General features: G+C 43.2%; 1 protein-coding gene across 5 annotated transcripts in view; it reads right to left on the reverse strand.

The window, feature by feature from the left end:
* The window catches only part of Jupiter (microtubule-associated protein Jupiter), a 197,608-nt gene that overhangs the window by 15,447 nt on the left and 159,594 nt on the right, over positions 1-22,567 (reverse strand). Inside the window, exon 1 of one of the 5 annotated variants that reach the window (XM_072297355.1) lies at positions 20,738-20,755. The exons of 2 other annotated variants lie outside the window; for them this stretch is intronic. The gene's annotated coding sequence lies outside the window, so the exon portion shown is untranslated. Of the gene's footprint in view, positions 1-11,544; positions 11,950-20,737; positions 20,756-22,567 lie in introns of those variants that run through there. 2 more of the 5 variants (XM_072297359.1, XM_072297358.1) reach the window with 2 other exon arrangements.

Here is a 22,567-nt window from a genome sequence, read left to right on the forward strand (position 1 = left end):
TCAACTTCTGAATTGAGTTCGGATCGACCTATGATGGATATTTTTGCCGAAAATTAACCTTCGAGTGTGATTATCATTCATTTCTCAGCCGATAATACGCATTCCTCTGGGTCGGGTTTGTTTATATTGGCCCAGATTAGGAGCTCCACGATAACCTGAAACTGATGAACCAATCACAGAGCGGCACAGAGATGGTAATACTCTCCCGTATACAGGCACACTAGACGAGACCTGGGATTGCCGACCGTGAGAATGGCACTCGGCTCTTGTCGGTCGCTGCTCCTCGATGGACTTTTAATTATGATGACAGGAAGGGGCGACATTAGGGGTGACGCTTCGAGCCGTATCAGTAAATCTTTCAAAAAATCATTTGTGACAAGGCCGCGCACGATTGTCTTTTGGGTGATTATACTGCCTCGTTGCCTCGTTCTGTATGGATCCCGTAGGTCAATGAAAGTTCTATGCTACCGTCCTCAGCACAAACGCCGTAACTCCATTCCAAATTTTGTATTTTTCTTCCATACATACTGCTTTATTACAAGAAAACCCATACTGCTCTATTACAAGAAAACCCATACAGCTCTATTACAAGAAAACCCATACTGCTCTATTACAAGAAAACCCATACAGAATCACGTAACTAAGCATATCGATTGCCAAGATGCGAAGCCACGTATCTTCGTTTCCGACGTTGCAGACTTCCTGTCATACTTAATTACTTCTTCGAAAAGCTATTAAACGTTATTTCTTGAAACTTTCTTGAATTTTCTTCTCTATAGGTAGATTATTTTGTAAAAGTTTCAAGTTTTTAGGATCGATTCTTCCTCTTTGAAAAAATATGATAGGAGTGGAGATTTTGGAACACTGCAATGGAGATACGTGGTTTCGCACTTTGGCCATCGATACGCTGCATGACGAGAGTTTTGCAAGGCGTTTTGCGAGATAACTATTCGAGCTCTGGTGCTGGTCACATTGCCGTCGACCGCAATTGAAGGCGCACTGTACTCGGACGATAACGCGACCCATTGATGGCGGCTTGGACTAATGCGGGGCGTTTACAGCGAAACAGCAGGATCCGCCAACGGTCGGTAATCGCGTCGCGACGACCCTATAAGGTTATCAGGGTGGTTCACCAGAGCAGTCGATAGCACTGCTTGTCAGATTGTTCTTAACAAAAGCACCGACGCGACATTCGTGTGAAAAACAGAAAAAAGAAGAAGAAAAAACGAAACAAAAGGTAGAAATAAAAATCGAAGGCGGTGCCGCAATTCACGTGCTCTGGGGCCAGATAAAAGTTTTGGCATTGCATCGTAATTTACTACCGCTACAACCCTTCGATTCGAGTGATATCAGGTGCGATTTGGCAGCTACGCGTGGCGAGTGTGTGGAGCTGGGGCAGTAGGCGGAGGATTGGGTCAGCAAGGATATCCATTGCCTACGAGATGGCGTCGCCCCTCTAGCATAACGACGTATCTCAATTTCCACAAGAGCCCTGCTTTACACATAGACCCACGCTATCTGGGGCTCATGTGGAAATTGAGATACGCCCTTATGTCTGAGGAGGCGACGATGGGAGAGGCCAACTCGTTCTCATCACGCTAGGCTCCGACCGAAAACTTGAGGTGATCGGCGAGTCCGTGTTGTACGTGGAAACTTCGCGTTTTTAGACGAGGCTTGCATTGCAAATAGAATTCGGAGTGCATTTCACTTCAGTAGCCTATTTTACCCCTCTCGCCCCCCCCCCCCCAAAAAAAAAAATATCCTGGTTAAGTCGATCAGCATGATATAATTCCGGATCAGGATGATATCATCCTGAACCAACATGATATCAGTATGATACACTTCAAAAAATCGCGGAGTAAAATCTGGTACCTGTGTCTAAATAGCGTCCAAAAATCCCAAGTGATATGAATCCGAAGTGGAACTTGCACCATGAAAGCGTATGACAGATAACACTCCGCAAAAAGGGTCGATTCCGCTCCGTAATAGTGAAAGTCACTCCGTTAAGAGCGTAGATTCCGCTCCGCATTCATATCACTCGGGGTTTTTGGGCGCTATATGGACTCCGGCATAGAATATTGTTCAAAATTTTTTGACAACCTAACAGTTTTAACACCTTGCGACAGTCAAAGAATTCCTGAAAATGTCCAGAAAAAATTTTTGAATTGCATCTACTGTGTCCTAGAGGAGATTTGGCGTTTCAAACGTCAAAAACTATTCCAAACTAGGTCTTTCCAACCATCTGGCATTTCTTCCTGGCGTTTTTAGCCTGGGAGTTTTGCCAAAATGTGTTTGAGAATTCAGAAAAAACCATGAAATCTGCGGGACTTTCTGCAGCCCCGAGGGTCACTAAATTCGAGTCGATGACTCAAGAGACGATTTCCTCCGACTCGGCAACCAGGACCAGCGGGTCGATTTTTGAATCGCCATCGAATGACCTTGATCGATATATAGCATTGCTAAGATAGGGAGCTATCGATCAAGGTCATTCGATAACGATTCAACGATCGAGCCAGACATCATCGTCGCGGATACTTACGACCAGGATGCCTTTGACCGGCGTCGAAATGGGCACCATTCAACGCCGCTCGTCATGTGCAAAGGAGGCATTTGACCATTCTGGCTTGGCTCCACCCCGCATCCGCGCGGAGGAAGAAGAATGAGCGTCCGTCATTTTACTCCACTCGCAATTCATAACCTCTCACTCGACTTTCACCCGGGTGCCCGGCCCGCGATGCCCGGTGCCAGTGGCGTGGCGTGAATGATCGATTATCGATATCTCGCCATTTGAAGCTATGGTAAAGAATCGATTACTAAGGTGTTCGCTGCGAACGCCCTGATAATCGATCTTTTTTCATAGGTTTGAATGACAGATCAATCGATATATCGCAAAGCACGCCACGCCACTGCCCGGTGCCCTGGCATGGAGGCAAAAATCACCCGGGATCACGCTCGCGTCCGTGTTCACACATCGCCGCTCCTTCGCCGTGAAGGCGTATCTAGATTTTCACATGAGCCCCAGAAAACACGGATTTATACGTAAAACAGGGCTCATGTGGAAATCTAGATACGCCTTACGTTAAAGGAGCCTTGATCCTTCGACTTCGGAATTCCGTCCCATTCAAACGGTCATCAACCGGCCATACTCCCGATTGTTCCGCCAAACATCGACTGCAAGGCGCGAATGCCAAACGGAGGGATGAGAGCCAAAAGGGCTTAATTACATCGCAACGTTGCGAAGTTTCACCTGATAACTTTTTTTTAAAGTTATTTGAGGTCTTTAATCCATTTGAGGATTCTGCAACCTTGAAAGAGCATCGAGTTAGGGTTAGTGCACATCCATGCTCCAGGCTTTCAAATCAGGGATTAAGGCCGAGTGGAATCTGTTTCTGCAGATCCACCCGCCAGTTCCATGAAAATTTGTCGCCACCACCGGGATTCGAACCCGGAACCTATTTGGGGAGGGGGGGGGGTCGTCTTTCCGACTGAAGACACTTTAGTATTAGAAAAAGAAAAAAAAAAAGTATAGAAGAGGAAAGTCTTAATTTTGGCCCCTAGAACATGTTCATGCAGTCCCTACTGTCAACCTTGGAACACCCTGTACACGTACAGAACCAACTTTACCTGTGTCGTCGATGTTATGGCTTCCACCTCGCCCCCTCCCCGAAATTTTTTTCTCCACGTGGTGGTGTGACAGGGCATAAAGTGCCAAGCGGCGGCATTGCTCTCTGTTGTGCTGTGTCATGCTAATAGTAAAACAATGGAGCAGGAACGCCCATGTGCGGGGAAGGAGTGAGGACTTTCCTCTCCCGAGTTTAGTGTCCCGGAGTTTTTATCGGGACAGTTAAACTTGGAACGTGCCCGCAGATGTAAATAACGCAGGACCTGTGCGCGCAGAGATACTGCATGACACCGTCCTCGAGAAGATGAAAAGAAAGCGTCTCAGAAAAAAAAAACCCTTCTGAATGGATGTGTAAACGGAAGGTTGACATTTCCGCACAAAATTTCCGATTTTGACATCTCCGCACAAAATCTTACATTGAATTTTCCGCACAGAAATCTTATATTGGCATTTCCGCACAAAATCTCAGATCGGCATTTTCGCACAAACTCTCCTGGGAAAGTGACAGGAACAGAGGTTTTTTGTGCGGATAAGGCATAACTCCGTGTAAACTGCGATATGTACGAAAATTCTTAAAGGGGATTTCTTCAAGGGTATCAAACTTCTGTGTGTTTGCGAAACGGATGTATCCAACACGTTGTTCAACATCCACCTAGTGGGTAAGTCAACAGTTGAATGTTGGAGTCCCGAAAGGAAAAACTTCCACCATTGCCAAGACCAAGATATCAATAAAGGGTCTCTCTTCGTGTGTGAGTTCATCAAACTTCTGCACGTTCGGAAGACGAAGTGCTCAACACGTTTTTCGACACCAGTTGAAAATAATTATGGTAGACGACTTTACAGTGAGGCTTGCCGTATAAAAAATGAAGGGGGAATCCTTGACTGGAGTGCATACGAAACAAGCTGAGACATTGACCGTGGCTGTATTCATTCGAGAGAAAAATAAATGGATTAGGTGCAATCAAGCAGAGGAAGCTGGCGTATAAAATGGGGCCTGGCCGGCACAGCTACAGGTCATGTGCCAAATATGGCCAACGCGACTCTCACAACGGTGAGAAGATCAGCTGATCGCGAGTGGAAAAAAAACCAGTCGTTGCGGGGTGCTGATCGATGGTCAAAGTACAAAATCACGTATCTCAATTTCGGCGTTTTAAATTTTCCACTCTTTTTTTATTTTTTGAAAGAGAAACAAGTCAACTTTATGGCTTAACATTTATGAAGAATATTCTGCCGATAAAGAAGAAAAATCAAAGAAGTTTCCAAGAAATTACGTTGACCAGTTTTCCGAAGAAAAAATAAAGTACGGCAGGAAGTCAGCAACGCCACAAACGGTATTGGTGGTTTCCAACTTTGGCCATCGATATATAGTCCTCGGTATTCTTTTTTTAACACGTATTTTTCAAAACATTTTTTTTTGTATGGATACAAAAAAGTATTTCTTAATTTAGTGCTTCAAATATTCTTTTTCCAAATCATATTTGAATTTATTATTCTACCCTTGCCAATTTAAAGAGACCATACAAACATTGTCTATATCAAAAATTCTAGGCCGACTGCCAATGCGCTAGAATCACAAAACGCTCGACTGCAAATAAAATTCTATCCAAAAAAAAAAAAAAAAATTGAAGAAAAAATCGCCCGATTTCCAGAAAATTTGACAACCTCACTATTCATACGGCGTTTTTCCTTCAATTGGCAAAGAAGCTCAGTGGCAGAAGAGCAGTGGGGCGCGAAGAAAATGGTTGCCTGACGACGACCGGCCAGCGATGACTCATAATTATTGCAGCCGGCCAGACAACAGACAACGGCAACTGGGCGAAAGATGGTGACCAAGAATCGGCGAACCTGCCCAGAGTTCGACTCCCAATACGCGGATGACTCATGCAGGATGCTTGCGTCACTTGATTATAATGAAATTCGAATAAAATTCCTTCTTGCCAGAGATCCTCCTACTAAACGGCAAACCGCTGCGCCAAAGATAGATTTACGGTTGCAAAAAAGAGAGGGGTCAGCGGACTTCTTGAAATTGATAGACAAAAGTGTAGGCAGGGCCGGATTTACCAATAGGCTACATAGGCTATAGCCTAGGGCGCAACATTCTGAGGGGCGCAACATTTTTGAGAATTTATTCAAAAACGTGACTTATTAAAAAATGTCATTTGTGTTGTTATCAAATGTCAACATTTTCCTGACAACCCAACATCCTCTCTCTGATCTGGATCACGAGAGCGCTTACTTTTAGGGGCACCACCCCCCTTTAGCCTAGGGCGCAAAAAATGTAAATCCGGCTCTGAGTGTAGGGAAAGAGGCTGCATTTTACGACTAGGAACTGCAAAATCCACCCCATCCGTGAAACAACTCGGGTGCATATAGAAACGAATGGCACATACGTCGTTTTTAAACTGAACCAGATATTGCTGTTCAAAATTGCAAACTGCAGTCCAACTGGGCCTCAGTCCTGGCAAAAATTACAAAGGAAAATTTCTTTACAACTGAGAGAAACCATGCATAGGGCCTTCAGACGCACGGCATTATCCTTTGAGGTTAAAAGAAATATAGACTGGTCTTCCCGGAATTCCAAAGAAGTCTCGATTTACTGCATGAAAAGGCAGGCAGACATACTCGGAATTCCATCATATTATTCACCTTACGTGCTTGCAATAGTGTTGTCTCAGACTTTTCTCTCGATTGAATTATTAAGAGTTGGATGAAGCTATTCCAGAGACGAAAACGATCTGATCGACAAACGACGTCATAAAGTGTCATGAGAAGCACGCGCTCGCTGCGAAAGGAGTTAGAAGCCGTGGTTGCCGTGAGCGAAAATTCTGGATTTTTTTTCATCTCTGCCAGAGATAACCTGGAGTGCCTCTTGAAGGGCTGCAATACTGCCGCGCTAAGGAAAAACGCCGTAAGAACCTTCAGGCGTTGGCCAATTTTCTTTGATAAAATACAAATTTAATGGACAATTTGTAACTGTTTTTCTCCCAATTTTTCAGACACTTTTGTTTGCAATTTAATTTAAAACATGTGAAGATTGCGAGGAAAAATACGCACACCTAACTTTCTTCCAAAATAATTTTTTTTTTTTATTCTAACCCGGTGAACCCTGGCTTTTCCAGTGGGCTGATTATTGAAATAGATGGACTAATTGTAAGCTGTAGACAAAGAAGACGGAGGGGGTATGGAGCTATCTTCTTGGTTGAAACGGGTGGTTGTTATAGACCACGGAAGGAAATGATAGACTAACTGTAGGGTCTCTTGTCGGGTGCGGTTAGTTAGTATTTAACTTACCTCAGTGTCTATGGTAACCACCCACTGCCATCACATTTTCCCTCTTGTCTCTTATGTCTATCGCTTTATCTATCAATTTCAAAAATCAGCCTATTGGTCCTGGACACCATAAGTTTAGTGAAGGTCTCTCCGTGTTTCTGTATGTGGCCTACTTCAATAATTGAAGGCGAAATGGCAACATGCGTATTGCCATGCCCCATTCGTGTCGATTCCGATTGGTTTAAATTTTCATTCAGGAAACGCCACTGGGTTAAATCCACCATCCTCTCCGTGCACCGAAGGGATATACTCTTCCTATAAAGGTACTCCGATGGAACCACGAACGCGACGGCGAACACGGCTTGCTACCTTAATTGGAATTAAGTCGGCGTTTAATCACACCGCTACGTCCACACTCCGGGAACAAACGAGCCAGCCCACCTGTGAGACGGTGACACGGTGGCAGTCCCGCGCTAAGGAAAACGCCGTATGAGCCTTCAGGCGTTGCCAAAATTCCTTTAAAAACACCAATTTATAGGATAATTGGCGAGTATTTTTCCCTTCAATTTTTCATCGAATTTTGTTTGAAATTTGATCTACGGGATGTCTGGTTATTTTTTCATTTTGGGAAATCCTGATTTTTCCTGATTTTTGACTACTAAATCCTGATTTCATAATTTTGCCAAATCCTGATCAAATAATGATTTTTTGCGGAGAATAATTAGACGAATGTAACTTCACAAAAATAGCTCGATAAAAAACATCCGATTGCACGGCCGACTTTTCTCAAATCCTGATTTTACGACCGATTTTCCTTAAATCCTGATGGAATCGGGAAAGTCCTGATGCTAGACACCCTGTAAAATATCAAAAATATTCAAGGAGAAATACGCATTACATCCGTAAAAAATGAATAATTTATCTTAATAATGAATAATATAAATTTGGCAACATTCGAATGTTCATACGGCGTTTTTACTCAGCACAGGCTTTGCTCTCTTGCTCTTTCCAGACGGACGACGATGACTGTTGGACTGATGCCCTATAAACTTACGCCTAATCCCTCGCTAATTGCCCGATCGGCACACGTCAGTACGTCACTCCGACTCCTGTTACCTGCCACCGTGACCGATTTCTCGACGTCGACGTCCACCGTTGACGCTTGACGTCCGGGCTACGAAACTCTAACCTTATTCACGCGTGTCGCGCGTCCGGATCGAGGATGATGGATGGTCCATTGTCTAATATCGACAGGGACATCTAGAACATGTTGTCTAGAATTCTGACCGTGCTCATTGCTCATTCCCTGATTCTTCCCTGATTTTCAAGAGCTCATTCTATAATTTTTCCCTGAGTTTCAAGAGCTCATTCCCTGATGAAGAATCAAGGTTTTCACCCACTTCCCCAGGATTTTCTTGGAAAAAAACTATATAACATTCCGGGATTCCGGATAGTAATATTGAATTGTTTTCATCTTCTAGCCGATTCTTAGGTGCACATTCAAATTTTCAACTCCAAAAGCATTTCTGAAGATTATATTATCTGATCATTGAAAACTCCTCTATTATTATGATGTTTTGAAGATTCAAATACGTCATTAAAAGGGTTAATAATGGCAGCTCAGGTGTAAAAACATAACATTCTGGGATTCCTGATAGTAAAATTGAATTGTTTTCATCTTTTAGCCGATTCTTAGGTGCACATTCAAATTTTCAACTCCAAAAGCATTTCTGAAGATTATATTATCTGATCATTGAAAACTCCTCTATTATTATGATGTTTTGAAGATTCAAATACGTCATTAAAGGGGTCAATAATGGCGAGCTCAGGTGTAAAAACATGACCCTTAATTATAATAGGTACTTCAAATTTCCGCAAAATTTGAAAACAAAATGGCTCCAACCGGTAGAAGAAAATGTTACTGGTTTCTGGAACAGAATCCCTGATGAATCCCGGTGTTTCCCAGTCCTCAAGTAGCGGTTGATCGCGATAAGTTGCGATTTGATCGGAGAATGTATCGCGATTTTATCGATGGCGATTTATTGCAATAGGTATTATCGAACAAAAAATCGTGATTAATTGAGATAAAATTTAGATTTTTTTCAAAAGCGATTTCACAGAGATACACTTGCGACAAAATTGAGGATAATCACTCGGATGTCAATGATCCTCGCGATTATATCGCTAAAAAATCGCAGCTTGATTTCAAAATATCGGGTTTTTTCCCGTTGAAAATGCAATACTTAGGTGCTAGACCCATGGCAAACGCCCTCCGAAAAACGCGGTATTACCGTCATCCACCATGTGAAATTTACAAACGTAGGGGTAAGTCAGCGCTCCAGAGGCGGATTCAGCAATTTGGCAACACCGGATTCCTCCATTTAAACCTATGCTAAATAATCGATTCTTGTCGGAGCACCTGGCCCCTCCAAGAATCGATACATTTCCATGGGTTTAAATGGAGGAAATCCGGTGTTGCCAAATTGCTGGATCCGCCAATGCAGCGCTCCCAATCCATGTCCGTCAAAAGTTCCGGGATTCTTTTTAGATGTTTTCTAAAGTTCCAAAAAGTTCCGGAAAATGCAACAGATTTAGAACATTTCGGAATTTTAAAGTTCCGGGATTCTGAACTAGTTCCGGGAAATGGAAGACTGGTGTTAGTGTTGAATGGTTCTTTCAAAAGAATGAAAAGTTAGTACCGTTGCGTTGACGTGGTCATAACTAGACGAAAATATCAATGTTAAATGGCTGCAGAAACTCGACCCTATGGCGGTGCATAATTTGACTTCTGACTCTGACGAATACCGCCTCATGAGAGGAAATTGAGGGCTCTTTCTAATTAGGCGATTAGCCGGTTCATGCGTAGGAGTCAAATTGGTGAGAGGCACAAAGGACAAGCGAGTAATTAATATTTGGACGTATTTCTGCCGAAACGGAACTGCGTGCATTATGACGTAAACCTTGTTATACATACATTCTTATGAGTCTCAGGGCTCATGTCTTCAGGCACATAGTTCCGTTTGGTAGGGATAGGTCCATTTGGGAGTCGGCACCCAACTAACGTTAATGGCTGGTCTACTGACCCTCATGATGGACGATAATAGAGAGTGCGGACACTGCGAAATCAACTCTCAAAAGGTCTTAGTAGTTTGCCGAAAGCATCAATTTATTTGGTTTTTTACGAGTTATTGAAGATGAAAGAGGCTTCATTGTGCAGTTAGGCAACAACACTTTTTGGCTAGTTTTAGAAACAATACATTGTTAAAAATTTTGGAGTGAAATTCTGTGTCAGAGTTTATAAAACGCCCAAAAACCTCGAAATTTCTGTCCAGAATCTGGCTGATTTCTCACAGCAATCCGTGGAAAAATCTGAGAAAATTTGATAAAAAAAAATTCCGAACAGCTTCTTCACACAAAAATTACGTTCTTGTTCAGACTGGAAAACGACGCATTATAAGGCAATGCAAATCACGAGGCACTTTATTTCATCGCTTCTTCTGTACACTGTTAAAAATTTTTGAGTGAAATTCTGTGCCGGATTCTACAGCAAGCAAGAATTGCAAGAGGACTATGATAACTCCTGGATTGAGTTCCTAATTCTTAAAAGAAACGTGGAACTACTAAGACAAACACAGGGGACTGAGAAAGACGAAAACCAAACGACAAGAACGAACCGAAACGAAAAATGAAAACGAGGATGTAAAAGTTAGGTACAAACAAGAGGAAAAGAGCCATGAGAGACGTTGGATTTTACAAGACTAGAGTATTTCAGCACGAAAAAAAACTTTCGTTATCACAAGTTCCCTTTGCTTGTGTACGGTCACATTTGGACCGATTTCAACAGGAATACACCGAGTCGCATTGTGGAGAAAAATTACATGGAGGTAGTTTTATATTTAACTAATCCTTACGATTCTCCTGTCAAATATTCAAAATCGTGAAATATTTTGAACGAGAAAATAGTCAGTAAACTTTGTAATTTGTATGTTATGGAAAATCATTGTAGTCCACCTCGAGGACCCTCTTCCAAAGTTGTACTGCTGAATTTCACTCAAAGTTGGCAAATATGTTCCTTTCGATGATGCAATTTTGAAAACTTCCTTAAAACTTCTTTGATCACAAGGTAAACCAAATTGGGCTCCTGAAGAAAGGAGCCTCGTAAGGAATGCCGACCCTTGTAGTTTTAAACCTCCGACCAGATTTTAAGGACCGAGTTTAACGACTATTTTCACGTTCAAAATATGTCTCAACTTTGAATTATAGGGCTTTCTTAAACCTCCTAGTTACATTATAAACCAGACGGGGCAACCTACGGAAAGGAGCAGTTTACACTGAAAAAAAAACTCCGGCCGTGGAAGCCGTACTTACGGGCTGTAGACATACCGTCCGCGTTCCGGGCTCAGAGGCCGAAAGTTCCGGGTGCAGCATCCGGAGCAGCTGAAGCTACGGCTCCAGCACCCGGAACTTTCGGCCTCTGAGCCCGGAACAGAAGGTATGTCTGTACAGCCCGTAACTTTGTGCTTAGTGTAAGGAACGACTATTCGACTCTGAAAGTCTGTTTTTTCGAGCTCGGTGTCTTCCTATTGAACTCGGTCACATGTAAAGAAGGAAACCAAGGGGCGTTCACACAGGATCCCGTTGTTGTAACTCACGGAAAAAATGGTAAAGGTATCCGGAACTGGGGAGCACAGGGAACACAAGGCACGTACACAGCGAGGGTGCGGACAAGGACGCGAAGGGGGCACGGTGCGGTTGCGGGGCCCGGTCGGTGCAAGACTGAAGCGTGGAGCTCTTGATGGATGCAGGAGGTCCGTGGACTCGGCGGCGCGGGTGCCGGATCGCGCCGTGTGGACCCGGACCGGGGGCCGCGGACCCCAGGAGCCGGCAACGCCCGCCGTCGGGAGCCGGGAGCCCAGCGCCGCACTCCGGGCGGCCCCCAATCCGTCCACGGGAAAAGAGTCTTTGTATAGGTACAAGGTGGCGAAATTTCGGGAGGGGCTTTTCTTGGCAGGTTGGGTCGAAAAATTGAATTTTTGGAATCCGACGGAAAATTCTTTGGTGTGCTACGGAATCCGGGTAGTATTCTGCCGTGCTAAGGAAAAACGCCATACGAACCTTCAGGCGTTGCAAAATTTCCTTGGATAAAACACGAATTTCCTGGTAAACTTATGAATATTTCTCCTCCAATTTTTCAGATAATTTTGTTCGCAATTTCGCCTAAAGTTCCTGAAAATTTCAAGGAAAAATATTCATGACTTTCCGTAGACATGAACATTTTAACAAAGGAAATTTAGCAACTCTCGAATGTTCATACGGCGTTCTTCTTTAGCACGGCAGTATTCATAGCCGTCCTTTTCTTAGACTTCCTACGCCTTATCTCCACGGGACGTTTCACGGGATTTTTCCCAAGTTCGAATCGCAGGAATGAAACTTCTGGGCTTTTCTCCCTTAAACAACACAACAAAATTTCTTCTTCTTTTTAAGTCGTTCCTGGGACTCCGCAAGAACTCTTTTTTGGAACTGTGATTGGTATTGACTAACTCAATATTTTCCCCAACTTTACAAAATAGATTTTTCCCAGATTCACAGGTGAGATTTTTCCCTGGGACCAATCCCACGAAACATCCCGTGGAGACAAGCCCCTATCCGACCCCATTTGGTTTACACTGTGAATAAGGGAGGTTCAAAGAGATCCTTAGCATGAAATTATAAAAAGGACAATGGTTGTGAATCTAGAAAAAAATTCATTGGCGAAACGCTAGAAATGGATCCGGAAGAGCATGTGTCTAGAATTCTGGACTGAGCTCGTTCTCTGATTTTTTCCGTATTTTCAGGAGATCATCCGCTAATAAGAAACTGAAGCTTTCTTCCACCTCTCCGATGTTTTCTTAGGAAAAACTAAGTAATTCTCCGGGACTCAGATATGAACGTCGAATTTTTTCAATTTCTGGTGCATATTTAAATTTGTGTAATACCAAAGATGTTATACTACATGGCCGATGAAAGCTTCTCTATTATGATGATAATTTGAAGCTCAAAAAATGCCATTCAAGAGGTCAATCTTGGGTGTAATACTATAAACCTAAATAACGAAAGATACTTAAAATTTCCGCAAAATTCCAGGACAAAATAGTCTCTCAGCGTTAAAAGAAGAGATTCCTGGTTTCTGGAAGTTGGAACAGATTCCCCTATGCAGCCCTGATTTTCCCTGTAATTTTTCTTTCCCTGATGTATTCTGGACCATCCCGGTTATTCTCGGTCCTGGACACCGTGAATTTAGCCAAATTTTACCACGAGACAGTCCACATAGAAAATTTCGACGCTGGGGTCCACGGTGCGGCGAGTGAGGGCGCGGGCGCGGAGTGCGGGGGCCAGGAGAGACAGATACGCGGCGCGCAGCGGCCGGGGCCGACTGCCAAGAGCCCAAGATGAAGAGGTGCAGAGGCTGCCGCCGCCGCGCCCACGTCCCCCCGTGACCCTGCCTCTCGAAAACAACATCCAGAAAATATTCCACCAGTTCAAGAGATTAGAGTACCTATCAAAAGAGAGTATCGCCATGTCTCGCCAGTCTCTCATCGGTGCACCAGTCGCAAGCATGGAGCAGGGGGCTTATGGGAACCGATGTGCCCAGAAGAATATACTACTTTTTTTTTCAAAGTAACCATACACATGGACATTTTCAATTTATTCTGCAAGAGGATCACTAAAAGATAACGGCACTTTGAACCGAGATCGTGTTTTCCTCAGGATCACTCAGTGTGAAAGCTTAATACTTCGGTAACCCACGTTAGGTTCGGGTCGGCTAGGCAACTAAAATAACTGCATGGCAAAGCGTAGAGTATCCCGCGAAAGTGAAGGCGCTTCAAGTTGAAATCTTGCATTTGAAGTCCTCTCCATACTCCATACCGTACACCGATGAAACATTCGTTGTAGGTTCACGATTAAAGTTTTGTACCTCGATAGCCAAAGCGCGAAACCACGTATCTCCATTGCTACGTTTCAAAACTTCCGCTTTTATTTTATTTTTTCGAAGAGAAACAAGCAAACTTTCCAGCTTGAAAGTACGGAATATGGTAATGACAGAAAAGAGAAATAAATGAAGTTTTAAAGAAATTACATTGCCTAGTTTTCAAAAGAAAAACAAGTAGATATGACAGGAAGTTTGCAACGTCATAAACGAAGATAAGTGATTTCACACTTCTTAGTCTATCGACCTTTCTTTGCGTCACAATCATCCCTTGTAAATTTTTACGGCCACAATTTACAATTAGATTTGAAACGATGGATAATATTGGAGAAGACATCTGGGGACGAAACGCTGGGTAATTCGAAGTGAACGCTTTCATCCCATGGTTTGGAGCGGCAGTAGTTTAGATATTTTCCTGTAACGCCTTCTGTTGATTTAATTTACGGCTGATTTTACTCTTATGACTTATTCGAGGTGAGAAATGGCACCCGGCTGCGAGTCGCGACCTTAAGGAGTTAGATTGAAGTCAAGTCCACCAAACGGGGGCGGTCTGCAACTGTCGTGGCGGAATTACTAAAAGCGTTGCCACTTTTAGAAGACCAAAAATGGCTATTGTGCCTCCCTTGCGATGAAATTAATTTTGCTCTCCTCCCACGGAATTTGGAAGAAAATGGAAAAGTGGAATATTGCGATTATGGAGACAAGGTGGGGAAGAACATCACGGAACATCCGTGGAAACGCCCCAGAAATATTTTCCTTTTCATCCACGGACACTTCAAACACTTTCAATCTCAATTCAACAATTGCTCAAGGTTGCAGAGTTTTTAACACATCAAACACCTACATTACAGAGAAAAAGGAGAAACAAATATTTTCCTTCTCAAATTTTTATTTCGGACATTCGAACTTCCTGTTGTCCCCACAGGACTCTGGTTGTCATAATAATAATCTTCTCATCGATTGGAAGTTTTGGGTGTCATAAAAGGTACCAAATATAGCAAAGATTCACACAAGGCGTTCCCATTTATAAGCTCTGAAACTTTTTCTCCGTGTGAATTCGACTACACAGGTTGATTCAAAATTTTCCAAAGCTAAAATTTAACGGTTTCAAGACCGGCGAAAACATTGAATTTGATGTAGAAGAGGGGGGGGGGGGTTGAATAACCGCCATACATGATAATAAAAGGCGTATCACATCTCATCGTTAAAATTCGCCTATTGATCATTTACCAATCGCATAAACGAACAAAACCCTCCGTTGTCAACTTGAGAGAATCGCTACCGCTGCGTCACGTCTGAAACGATCCATTGAACGTCGCAAAGCGATATCGATACTGGAGAATAGGGCTCGGACAAAGCGGCTCGGAATCTGATTGGCTCGTTTGAATAGTGCCGCCTCCTGCATGAAAGAGAGTCCAAATTAAATGGGTCGGTAATGAGTTGGTCATGAAGTAGCCGAGCTTTGTCGGTGGTCTCGAAGCGGAGGGAGGGGGCGGGGGGAAGGAGAAGGAGGGGGAGGGGGTACTTGGGCAGGGAATTGGGGATGCCGAGTGACTTGAAGACATAATCCTGGCAGACGTCTGTCGAGGCGACCCCGACCGCGAGGTGAACGACTAGGAAACCGTCGTGGGCCGATTCTCGAATCGTTATCGATTAACCTTGATCGATACATCCGTACCTTGACAATGATATCTATCGAAAATTCGATAACGATTCGAAAATCGAGCCACTAGTACGGACGATACTACCGTGCTGATGAAGAGCGGCCAAACCGGAGTGACGTCGTGGGTCGATTCTTGAATCTTTGTCGATTGATCCCTATCTCAGCAATGATATTTATCGAACGTTCGAACCGTCGTGGGCTGATTCTCGAATCGTTATCGATTAACCCTGATCGATATATCCGTATCATGACAATTATATCTATCGAAAATTCGATAGCGATTCAATAATCGAACCGCGATGCTAGGTTACCGTGCTGATGAAGAGCGGTCAAACCGGAGTGACGTCGTGGGTCGATTCTAAAATCTTTATCGATTGATCCCTATCTCAACAATGATATTTATCGAACGTTCGATAACGATTCAAAAATTGAACTGCTGTTGCTAGATCGGATAGTACTGCGGTCCTGAGGAAGAGTGCCCTGGGAAGTGGGAACACGCGAACGCCACAAAATTTCCTCTGAAAAAGCGTTTATTTTTGAGTAAAATCGTAGTTATTTTTCCTTGCAATTTCAACGGTGCGATGTGATTATTGTATTGCTAAGGAGGTTACAATTGTACACCTAAAAATTAAGCAAGAAAATAACACGAAAAATGTGATCCGCATCAGGGCAGGATTTACCTACTTGCCGCCCATGGGCCGCCTGTATTTTGCCGCCCTCTTCTCTTTCGTTTTGAAACATCAATAAAAACCGTTCCAAAGTTCCGTATTCATATATTTCTGCGTGGACAAGGCCTTTCATTCATAAGAAATGAACGAAAAAATTATGAAAGAACAAACATGATTAGTTTAATGATTTTAACTTCCGCCGCCGCGCCGCGCAGACTGCACTGAGTTTGGCGCAATGCGTGAAGTATTCCGGCAGTCTTGTAGGCGCTAAGCATTTTACGCTGACCGCACTGTCTTTTGCGCAATGCGTGAAGTATTCATGCATTATTGTAGGCGCTATCAGTTTCACGCTGACCACAATAACAGCACTGTGTTTGATGCAATGCGTGAAGTATTCGTGCTGTCTTGTAGGTGCTAATATGGGTTACATGCCGACCGCCGCGCCGAAGGCTTCTCCTTTTCATCTCAAGTCTTCGTCATCATTTCTCTCTAAGTCGCGCCGTTCCAGGTCAAATTGCGTGTTTGGTTTCTCTCTTAACTCGACTAGTTAATGGTGCTGTCTCTTGTATCACTGAAAGACGACAAAATTAGAAATTACTATACTCTCAGGAAATGAGAGATTTTGTTGCCTTTTCTCGTTTGTAATTTTTTTTTCTTAATTCGAATTTTGTATGCTTACATTTAAAAAATTGCAAAATTTGCCGCCATTGGTTGCGGCCCATATGGCCACCCCCTTAATCCGGCCCCGATTCGCATTGTATGTAACAAAGTGGTAAAATAGTACTGGGTGCACACTGTTTTTTGTTTTTTTTTTTTTTTTGGGGGGGGGGGGGAGGACGACGCAAGGCCAAAAAATTCCAAAAAGGTCAATCATAAGAGTAAACAAATGGACATATTTCTGTCAATCGGAACTACGTGCGTTATGACGTGAGCCCTGTTATGTATGCATTCTTACGGGTCTCAGGGCTCATGTTTTAAAGCAGATAGTTCCGTTTCACAGAAATACGTCCAATTTGAGCTCTTTTCCGCATCAATACAAGAAGATTGGGGGGGGGGGGGGGGGGGAGTATTGGTGTTCAGCTCAGTTCCGTTCCAATGCATCTGCCTCAGCTAAATCCTGGCCTTCAATCTTATACTGACACTCATTAGAGCTCAAATGTTTTACTCTAATCGAAATTTATGGAATTTTTTGGCCTTGTTTCCCCCGCAAAGTATTATGGACCCAGCCCTAGTTTATCAACTTGCTAGAAATCAGGTTAATGAAATGTAACGCCTGGTGTTTAAAATTTAAGATACTTTCGTCGTGCTCTGAATACAAAGCTGAGGATTCACTTGAAGAGAGAAAATATCGAGTTCAAGTCGATTGACGAACAGAAAATAAGCGTACAGAAACAATAGAGAAATATAGAGCAAATAAAAGTGAAAACAAACTGTAATCTCAACATCCACGTACCGAAAGTGGTTACTTCTATTCTTGTCGCGAAACTATGCTAGCCGTTCTTGCTTTTGAACGAACGGTGTGCCGTGTTCAGTGAAAACGATCAGTTTCAGTTTTTGTTCTTTCCATCTGCAATATCTTGAAGACGCTTATTACATCAAACACGTGAACGGGTGAGAGGCAGAGCAACTTCATTCCATTTTCAAAGTCGTAAAAAGTAATCAGAATGTTTTATTCTTTCACTCAAGAACGGTTGAGAACGATTGAGATCATACATAAGAAAAATTTACGAGTTTATTTGTTCCTTTAGGTTAGGTTTTCTTATGCGCCCTTCATTTCAAAACCTGGTCGGCAGAAGCTTCACGGAAAAACTGCCCGCAGAGGGGCGGGAAATTTGAAAAAGTGGGTTAGATACTACGCAAATTGGGAGCTAAACGATGGATATCAGACTTTCTAGATGTGCCCATGAGCCACATTGTGATTTATGTGGGATTTTACCTGAAGGGTGTCTTCTCACTGATCTACACAAAAAAAATGACAGCGAAATTTCTATCCAGAATCTCGCTGATTTCTGGTGATCCGCGGAAAAATCTATGAAAATTTGAAATAAAAATTGTTCAAAAATTTCCTAATAAAAGTACTAATTATGAGTGAATAATTGCAAAATTGCACTGAAGTAGCATTATTTTGTTTGGAACTCGACGCTATGAGGCCAATCATGCGACACTTTATTTCCTCGCTCCTCTGACGAGAGGGGTACCTCGACGGCCGAAGTGCAAAACCAAGTATCTCCGTTTGCAACGTTGCAGACTTCCTGTCATATTTTATTTCTTCATTGGAAAACTATTCGACTTAATTTCTTGAAAACTTCCTCGATTTTTCTTCTTTATTCGCAGAATATTCCGTGGAAATTTCTGGTTATACAGGGTGTTTCAGACCACCCGTACCAGGCCTTTTTCTCGGTTGGTTTAGGTCGTACGAAGTCGGAGGCCGCGGGGTTGAATAGGGAATTTACCCCAAGGAATCCGAATTTTGTGGTCCCGAAACCCTCCCACCCCACCTTGGGGGGTAAAGGGGGGGTCACGATGCTGAAAGTCTCGGTTCCCGACCGAATTGCGGATCGATCGCATCGGAATTGAAAAGCACGGAAAATTTCACGTGGAATTGACCCCTAAAAATCCAAAATCGGACCATCCAAGGCCCAAAAATGATTCCCTAAAGAGGGGGACAGTACCCCCCTCCATAATTTCTCTTTGGTCTCAAAATTGACGTAAATTCTCCAGAAAAAGACGGTTTCCCAGGTAATCGACCTCGAGAAATCCAAATTTCCTGGTCCCGAAGCTCCTCCAGCTCCCTTTGGGGGTAAACGGGGGGGCCCAATTTTAAAAGTCGGGGCTCCTTTCCGAATCGCAAATAGATTGCATCCAAAGTGAGGAGCAGAACACATTTACATCTTAAGTGACTCCTAAGAGTTCTATTTGATCCCCCTGAACGGCAGAAAGTAATCCCCTGAGGAAGGGGGCCTCGCCCCCGCCTAAAATTTCTCAAGATTCCTCAATGGTCGCAAAATTGACGTCGATTCTCCAGAAAAAGACGGTCTGCCATGTAATCGACCCCGAGGAGCTCAGGGAACATGAAATTTAGAGTCCTCGGGGTCGATTACATGGGAGACCGTCTTTTTCTGGAGAATCGAAGTCAATTTTGCGACCAAAGAGGAATCCTGAGAAATTTTAGGCGGGGGCGAGGCTCCCTTCCTCAGGGGATTACTTTCTGCCGTTCAGGGGGATCAAATAGAACTCTTAGGAGTCACTTAAGATGTAAATGTGTTCTGCTCCTCAATTTGGATGCAATCAATTTGCGATTCGGAAAGGAGCCCCGATTTTTAAAATTTGGCCCCCCCGTTTATCCCCCAAAGGGAGCTGGAGGAGCTTCCGGACCACGAAATTTGGATTTCTCGAGGTCGATTACCTGGGAAATCGTCTTTTTCTGGAGAATTTACGTCAATTTTGAGACCAAAGAGAAATTATGGAGGGGGGTACTGTCCCCCTCTTTAGGGGATCATTTTTGGGCCTTGGATGGTCCGATTTTGGATTTTTAGGGGTCAATTCCACGTGAAATTTTCCGTGCTTTTCAATTCTGATGCGATCGATCCGCAATTCGGTCGGGAACCGTGACTTTTAGCATCGTTACCCCCCCTTTACCTCCCAAGGGGGGGTGGGGGGGTTTCGGGACCACAAAATTCGGATTCCTTGGGGTAAATTCCCTGTTCAACTCCGCGGTCTCCGACTTCGTACGACCTAAACCAACCGAGAAAAAGGCCTGGTACGGGTGGTCTGAAACACCCTGTATGATTGACTTGTTCCTCTTCGAGTAATAAAATAGGAGCGGATATTTTTAAACACCGCATTGGAGATACACGGTTTCGCACTTAAGCCATCGATCTGCTTCTTGGGTAAGGCCTTATTTCCACGTAATTCCATACGTTTACGGCTCAAGCCGAAATGGTGGTAGGCCCTTACGTAGGAGCGAAGATTTGCGAACCCTCAAAACTCCTCACCTCGAAGCTGCAGGCTACATAGAGCTGGCCATCGTGAAACCCGAGCCTGGATTCATATTTTTTTCCGCGAGAATTTACAATATCCCTAAGTAAATTGAGTAGTGGCGAGGCGCCAATGATCTATTATCGCTATTTCCCCCATTTGAAACTAAGGTAAAGAATCGATTATTAAGGTTTTCGGTGCCAACACACTGATCATCGATCCTTTCCCGTACGTTTAATTGGCAGATCAATCGATAAATCGCCAAGCACGCCACGCCACTGAAGTTGAGCTACTCGTGCCGCCGTCACACGAATGTTTTTGCATTTTTAAGCAGTTTCAAGATTAGAGCGAACCGGATCAGGTCAGCAGACATTCAAAAACGTTTCGTTGTAGACTTGTCAGTAGAATGGTCACCACCTTGCGGTATTGAAAACCGACTTATGAATCAAATTTCAATCACGAATGAGAAAAGAAAAAAAACTTCTCAAATTCGGATAGGCGATATCAGGTGAGTGTAGATGAGGAGTCGCTGCGAATGACCTCCACATAGGACGAAAAAGATGTTTCACCTGTATTAGAAGAGTTCATGATATCCTTTTAAGGAAAATACATACTCCTGTCATTGAGTTTCTCTTCAAGATTTGACAAACAGATTATCCAACTCACCTGGAACAAATGAAAAATCACAAATTAAAGAATTTTCTAAGGTTTAGCATAAAAAAAAAATAATGGACAATAGAGCTTGAAAGTAAAGTTTCCCGAGAGGCACAATGACGCCACTGAATTTCTCTGAAATGAACTCCGAAGTAAAGCTCAAAAAAAGCCCTCAAAGTTGAGGCCGTAATGGCCTTAACGCTCCCAGGTCGAGAAAACATAATTTCTTACTTGCGAATAGTATTTTCACAGGCGAACTCTTGAGCGTTCCACGGTGACTCAGATTATACCCAAAAATCGGCAAAACCTAGAAAAAGCGTTGCACTCTCAAATTTTTTTTTAAAGAAAAGTGAATAATTTGACTCGATTTTGCAACCTTGGAGTGACGTTACATTTCTTTTCGTCTGAAAAACGACGAATTTATGGCGAAATTAGTTTTGCAAAAGAAATTTCGTTGCACGCAAGTCCTACACAAAAAGGTCCTTACAGCATGAATACGTCTGACTGAACTACATTTTGCAACTAAAGACTACAATTTCTGGCTCAGATTAGAAACAACGTATGCACTATTTGTTTCCTTATGTACGAGGGCGTTTTTACAGATGCGCCAGAAATTGTAGTTCCCAATTTCAAAATAAAGTCCAGCTGAAGTGAAACGTCCTAATTAACACGGATCAATAAATAACTACTACGTCAAAATTAAGAATCGAAGAATTTTTAATGAAATTCTGCCTATCGAATTAAAGTGACTTTCTGGCCACTCTCAGACTGCTATCGATAACGGCCGGTGAAAGGGATGCACGAGCCGAGAGAAGTGAACGCACGTTTAAAAAAAGTGCAAGCGCCTCGTTATCGAATGAGTTTGATCGATAACTCCCTATCTTCACAATGCTATATATCGATCAAGGAATCGTTATCGAATTAGTTTGATCGATAACGCCCTATCTTCACAATGCTATATATCGATCAAGGAATTGTTATCGAATGAGTTTGGCAACATTCGAATGCTTACGCGGTGTTTTCGCTTCACACTGCAGAAGAAGAAACTCCACGCCGAAAAATGCACGTATTTTAATGATAAAGACTTATTTACAACATGATTGAGGCCCGGAACCAATAAGATTGTATTCATACCAGGGCCCATGACGCAACAAAATTAGTTCCTTCGGATTTCAATGCACCCGAATTACGAGGGGCACTCTGCTTCCTGCTCCCCGTGCGCCTCGCGCGCGCGCGGGTCAAGCAAAAAACGTAGAAATCGTCGTTTAATTGATCCCGCGTCCGGCCGCGAGAATGCTGCACTCGCCTACGACGTTCCCTTCGTTAATCTATGATAATTAACGAAAACGAAGAGCCGAAACAACCCAACTATGAAATGAACGAGGCGCGGAGAAAGTTTTCTTTAATTTCGGTGGCGGGATCCGAGACCTCCGCACCGAAAGCTTCCGCCCCGCCCTCGTGATAAAGCTCCAACACGTGCCATCAAAAATGAGTAATTTTATTACGGTACTTTTTCAGTAACTTATCAAGAAATTCAGTACCTCCTCCAACAGAAAAATTCCGTACTTTTTCAGTACCTCCATTTGAGGAAATTCGAAAAATTTCAAAAGTTTGATATTGCGACAAAAATGACAAATTTTTTTAAAAATTCCGGACCTTTTTGCGGAATTTCCGCACTTTTTCAGTACTTCCCTTAAAAAATCAGTACTATTTCCAGACTTTCCGGAAATTCTGGACTTGTAGGC

The sequence above is a fragment of the Bemisia tabaci genome, chromosome 2 (assembly GCF_918797505.1).
Source record: "Bemisia tabaci chromosome 2, PGI_BMITA_v3".
In the NCBI taxonomy this organism is placed as follows: Eukaryota; Metazoa; Arthropoda; class Insecta; order Hemiptera; family Aleyrodidae; genus Bemisia; species Bemisia tabaci.